Genomic DNA, 6,876 nt, shown 5'->3' on the forward strand with positions numbered 1-6,876 from the left:
CACAGAAAAAGCCAACTGGGCTGCCTTACGCGCAGCCCTGGACCAAGTAACAGAGGTCCAGGGTAATGCACGACTAATAATAATGCAATTGTACAAGTTTCGAATGGCTCGGGATTTTAACAAGAGAGTCGCAAGACGACCGCTCGAAGTGGGGGATTTGATCCTAAGGAAGATGGAAGCCGTCAGAAGAGCCAAAGAATTGGGAAAGCTGACACCAAATTGGTAAGGGCCCTATCAAATCGTCCAAGAAGTGCGAAGTGCTACTTTTTGTCTCCAAGACATGAATGAACGTCCTATTCAGCGGACATGAAACTCAAATACCTTGAAGAAGTATCACATCTGAGTCGTCAAGAAAACCTTGTGGTTAATTGATTTTAACCCAAGTGCTTTGGCACAAAGAAGAAAGATAGATATGTATACATGTACCTTGGTAGTTGGCCAAGCAAAATTCATATAATACAATTCTACTTTCTCTCTATATTACTTCTTTACCTTATACTTAAAGTTATTTACTTAGGGGCATCTTACCACCGGCCAGCTTAGTGGTCTAATAAGTAACTTTAACTAAGTAACAAAGTAAATAAAGGCAAAAACGTCCACAATATCAGCAAAATAGGAAAATGTTAATTTCCTTGACGCACATTGCTTCCATAAGGAGAGCGACAAAACATGTTACAGATCTATAAGATTCGTTACATGATGAACGACATTCCATTGATAATCTCTAAAAAGAGAAACGTCAATCTCCTAAAGGCAAGCGGCCAAAAATAGGAGACTTTTACTTTCAATCATAAGGCCAGCCAAGTAATGACTACTTTGAGAGTCATGATGTACACAGAAAAAGCCAACTGGGCTGCGCTACGCACAGCCCTAGACCAAGTACCAGAGGTCCAGGGTAATGCACTGCTAATAATGCAATTGTACAAGTTTCGAATGGTCGGGATTTTAACAAGAGAGTCGCAAGACGACCTTCAAAGTGGGGGATTCGGTCCTAAGGAAGATACAAGCCGTCGGAAGAGCCAAAGAATTGGGAAAGCTGACACCAAATTGGTAAGGGCCCTATCAAATCGTCCAAGAAGTGCGAAGTGTTACGTTTCTCCAGAACACGAATGGACGTCCTATTCAACGGATATGGAACTCAAATACCTTGAAGAAGTATCACATATGAGTCGTCAAGAAAACCTTGTGGTTAATTGATTTTAACACAGGTGCTTTGGCTTAAAGAAGAAAGATAGATATGTATACATGTACTTTGGTAGTTGGCCAAGCAAAATTCATATAATACAATTCTACTTCCTCTCTATATTACTTCTTTACCTTGTACTTAATGTTATTTACAAACAACAAAAGTTACATATAGAGCCAATCAAAAGTTGCATCTAAATGTATGTTTATAGCCTCTAAAGGTGTTTAGAAGCAATCTTATCGCTGCCTCTAATTAGTCCGTTGCTAATTGGTGGTTGCCCCTAATGCCACCTTTTAGAGGCAGATACGTTATGGTGTCGTTGAAGACACTTATGTTTAGAGGCAAGTATATGCCTGTCGCTAATTGGTGGTTGCCCCTAATGCCACCTTTTAGAGGCAGACATGTTAGGGTGTCGTTGAAGACACTTATGTTTAGAGGCAACCATATGCCTGTCGCTAATTTGTGGTTGCCCCTAATGCCACCTTTTAGAGGCAGACATGTTATGGTGTTGTTGAAGACACTTATGTTTAGAAGCAACCATATGCCTGTTGCTAATTGTTGGTTGCCCCTAATGCTATCTTTTTGAGGCACAAAACTTGAAGTGCTGCTAATGCCACTCACATTTAGAGGCGGCCATAAGCCAGTCACTAATTATAGGTTGCTTCTAACTTTTAGATGCAACTATAAATTTTGCCGCAGATTATTAATTAAGGCAACCACTTCTGTTGCATCTAAATATATTTAGAGGCGATTACATTCGTAGGTTTTAAACATATTTAGGGACATTAATACATGTTGTTCCTAATTATATTTAGATGCAACTGTCAAATTTCATAAAATAGGTTTTTAGATGCACCGAATCATATAATGACTTTTAATAATGAAACGTACTTTTTAATATTATTTATTTATTTATTTTGCATAATAATACAAGAAAATTAAGATAAATAAAATAAAGAAATTATAAATTTATTCAAGAAAGATATATTTATTTATATGATCGTGACAACTGTACACAATCCAAAATATTATCCAAAGATGGCCAACAATAATTCCCATCCCCCAAACATAATAACCTAAAAGGTTTTAACATAACCAGTCCTGGCAAGAAAGCATAATATGCATAAACGCCTTTCTCAGGTGACACCTTATAGGAAGGGTTCACAATGGATAGGCCTATCATGTGCGAGCGACCCCTACTTACAAAAAACTAAGCCTGACCAACTATGACAATAGCAAAATCGAAGCCTAACTGAATCGTAATTTAAGCCAAATAGTCAATGCATCATGTCTGGCAATCTGTTCCCAAAACTCTGTGCATAAAAGATCTCCAAAAGCTGCAACTGTTGTACATTTTCCAAACTGTTATACATCTTCCAAAAAATCTACAAATAAAAAAACTTAAAAATACTTTAGTAATCAAAATGTGCTAAAAAATTGATACCCATTGTAATGAGGTTAATTGATAATTTACCATGTTAACTGCCAATATTCCTGTTAGAACAAAACACCTACAAAAAACCAAAACAATCAAATCATTGAAGTCACCTTATAAATCCACAAAAGTCCTACTATAATTTGACTCTAAATATAGCAACAACATCACCCTAAACATTACCCAAAACATAATCTTCAAACCCCATAAGATCTTCATTTCACTGTAGCAGCTACAACAGAAATTAGAAAGTTCTTTCAATAATTAACAATGGAAACAAATATAACCGAAAAAAAGAAACAAAAATGTGTGAGCACAACATACTGTAGCATTGAACAAAAAGACCAAGGTTTTCGCATCTTCAATCGCCGATCAAAAAAATGGGGAAAATTTTAGTGAGGAAAAAGCAAGTAGTATAATATGCATTACCACGCAACAAGTGATGATGCCAGAAGAATAATAAGGCATGTTAAACAGTGATTAAAATCTTGCATCTCTTTGATGATTATGGTGGAAAGAGAGATGAGGAGCATCACAGGAGAGAGAAAGGATAGAAGTGAAAGATAATAAGACTTAAGCTACTGCAACACGTGTAATAAAATATAGAAGTAAAGGTGGAGTGAAAGTAGCCTGGTGTAATTCCAGGTTCTAAATTCTTTATCATTCAAACAAGGGATTTGCACCAAGTCCAGAATTTCAAATGAAATTCTTAAATCCAAACAGGGCATTATGCAAAATAAAATGAGTTAAAATAGAAAGTGAAAAAGAAAAGGATACAACCTTCACTGTAGCAGCTGGAATCCAAATTTGTCATATCAAAAACATCGCAAAAACCGTCAAAACAGAACAGGTATGAAGGAAATCATGAACTTGCAATTAAGGTTAGCATACCACATATAACTTAAGACAACCCCCTAGAATCTCATCATTAAAGGACAATCTAATATAACCAAACACACTGTAATATGATTTACCTATTTATTTCTTATTTATTCTATTTTTTGGTGATTTAGGAATAACTTATTTTGGATTAAATAAGTAGATATAAATGCCTTGTGATTGTCTAACTCTCTCCATATTGTTCACTATAACTTACTTGTGGATGTATACTATTAAAAATTGATTTATACTATTACATTATCACACCCTAAACTATACTCCTTTTTCTCAATTTTGCTCTTTAATTATAGCCTCACAAACATATACAGTGTGTACAAAGTAATCACCACAAGTTGGTATGTATTGCGTATAATTTAAAAATAAAGAGAATAAAGAATGATGAGGCACTCCAGTCATGAAACCTAATATCATATTATTACTTTAATTTTCATTATACACGGCTAAATAATCAAACCGACTCAATTTGTAACTAATGTAGTAATTCACCCGAACATCTCAAGTAATAACTAATTAAGGCAGATGAATCATCAGTGCATAATCAAGCCCAAAATCATACTAAAAAATCAACAAAACAATTGAATCTGTAACTAATTTGCTAAATCATCCAATTTTCTCAACTTATAACAATCCCAAACTAAGCAAAACATCAATCAGTGAGTACAATAGATATTTAAGCTGATCAAAATGTACAGAACTTTCATCCTAATAGTTTTAGATCTGTTCAAAACCATTTCACTTGAACTTCATGAATATGACCCCAGAATACCATTTGATTACCAACTCAATTCACATAATTTACCACTCAAATTTGCAAACTCAAATAACAGTGCAACGTGCACAACATCAATCCCACCAATGTATGTAATTATTTATATTAAAAGACTCAATTAAAAAAGAACGGAGTGGAAGTATATACACTGAGTTCCTCTGTGGCTCGAAATCAGTGGTATCTTTGTGTGTCCTGGCTTGAGGGGAGTTTGTCGTCACTTTTCGCAAGCAATATCACTTCATCATCACCTTCATAGTCACTATCCCAATCATCATCACACCCGTAAAATTCTTTATAGGTCAAGAATTCGCATTCTTCATCAGCAGATCAAAGGCACAAAAAGAACAAGATGCACTAAGGAAGATGACAGTAGGCACCAACAAGCCAGATCAAGAGGCACAGTGGATCATACACGAGAATATCGAGTGAGGAACACATAGGGTCGTCATACACCCAAGAAACCTTATACTTCTCAACAAGGGTCTGTTTTTATAGATTTCCGGCTACTCCGGGAATCAAGGTAACATAATCTAATTTGGTGTGCTGAATTGAGTATGATGCTCCAACTATACAAGAAAAACATGGAGAAAATCGAAAATACACACATCAGAAACTTCTAATAAGTCACCTTTTTGACATGTTCAGCAACATAAAAACAAAATTAATGTACAAGATTTTCACAATCTCTTCTAGCCCCTCTAGCAAATCATTCAAAGACTTCAAATTGTACTTTTTTCGCAAATGATCAAGTGTAGTTCCTGGTTCCATATTATGTTTGATCAAGTTCAGTATAATTCTTGGATCCCATTTCTTCATATACACATGCAACGATGAATCATAATATGATTTCTTGAATTATCTCTTTAGTTACACAAAAACCCAGTAAAATCATAATCTAATCTTCCATTCCCACAATTACAATAAAAAACTAACAAATTTCACAAATTCCACAAATTTCCAATTTCAACAACATATGATATATCACTCCCAAATTTCCACAAACTCAACAACATGTAAAATATCACTCTCAAATTCCACAAGTTCGAATATTCAATAACAATCTTACTTATTCTTCCAACGACTTTGACGAGGTGACGACCGACGACTGAGAAGAAGCGACGACCGACCGCCGACGACGGAGAAGAGGCGACGAACGGAGAGGAGGCGACGAGTGCTGAGTGAGAGATATGACTTCTGAGTTTTGTTTGAGAGTTGAGAGAGTGAAGAAAAAGGCACATGTTTGTTTAGGTTATTTTTTTATTTTTTTGAATTTTTTTTTATAAAAAAAACAGTACGTGGCTCCGCCACCACATATCTAAAACCCACGAAAACATACAGAAATTTTCAAATAAATTTGAACTTTCGAGCAAGTAGAAAAAATAAGAACTAGATAAAAAAAAATTTATACCTCTGATTTTCGGTTTATGTTGAATATATGACGAACGAGCTCATCTTCCTCCAACTTGTTGTTAGTCCATGAATCTAATACAAATTGTTAATGAAACCTTGTTATTTTGATAGAAAAAATTAAGCTAACTCAAGATTCTGATATTATGTCGAATCTATTGGACATGAACAATGAAATAACTAACCTAAATTTATCAATTGTGCATATGAATTTTTCTCAAATTGTACACTTTTCCCCAAGAAAAAGACCCGAAAAATCGCCCTTTTGATCTGATTTTCGCCCCAAAACATTCAATAGAAAAGCCAAATTTTCCCTCTTTGAATTACCCACAAACTCAAGTAATTTCAAAGGTAGATGAAGGAAGGTTGAATTGTGATGAAATTTGAACAAAATTTATGAATTTAGGGTGTTGAATCAAGTTAATAGAATGATGAAATGAAGAACAAGATGAACAAGTAGTTTTTTTTTCCTTTGTTTTGACTTTGTGGGTGTCGAAATACGAGTGCGTAGTAGTATGTAGCAGCAGACCAACAGTAATTAGGTATGACCATATAAAGATTTTGTTTCCTTTTTTCTAATTTCCTTTTAATTTCCTTTTTTCTTAAAACTTTTATTTTTTTATTTTAATATTATAGTTATTATTATTCTTTTTTATAATTATTAGACTTTATATTTAGAGGCTTTTATGGATATTATTTAGGAAAATTCTACATGGTAGCCCCTAACTTTTAGGTTTTCTACGTGGTAGCACTTTTTAAAATTTTTTATACTTGGTTGCCCCGAACTTTTACGTTTTCTACAAGGTAGCACTTCTTAAGTGAATTTTGTTAAGTTGGCGTTAGTTTTGACATTTATTAGTCTGGCACGCAGATCGAGACTTTTTCGACACCCAAAACGAGTAGTTTTTATTAGTTTTTGACAATTTCGACCTTTAATGGATCCTTTAAGGAGTAAGGACAAAATTGCCCCCCTAAGATCTAGAATGTCAGACCAACAATAATGGCAACTTAACGGAAGTCGCTTAAGATACCATGTAGAAAACTAAAAGTTCGGGGTTGCCATGTATAGAAATATTTAAGAAAGTGCTACCATTTAGAAAACCTAATTGTGGACTACTATGTAGAATATTCCTATTATTTAAGAGTATAAGACCTATTTGGCCCTCTTAATGTAAAGTC

At 34.5% G+C, this 6,876-nt stretch overlaps 1 long non-coding RNA gene across 1 annotated transcript; it reads right to left on the minus strand.

The window, feature by feature from the left end:
• Positions 1–2,154: 2,154 nt before the first annotated feature.
• On the minus strand, positions 2,155–3,517 carry LOC125493153 (uncharacterized). Its single transcript, XR_007269623.2, has 2 exons — positions 2,661–3,517; positions 2,155–2,571 (listed from the first exon to the last, which is right to left on the minus strand). It is a non-coding gene; the product is annotated as an uncharacterized LOC125493153 (long non-coding RNA).
• Positions 3,518–6,876: the final 3,359 nt, after the last annotated feature.

Source organism: Beta vulgaris, chromosome 9 (genome assembly GCF_026745355.1).
Source record: "Beta vulgaris subsp. vulgaris cultivar EL10 chromosome 9, EL10.2, whole genome shotgun sequence".
Lineage (NCBI taxonomy): Eukaryota > Viridiplantae > Streptophyta > Magnoliopsida > Caryophyllales > Amaranthaceae > Beta > Beta vulgaris.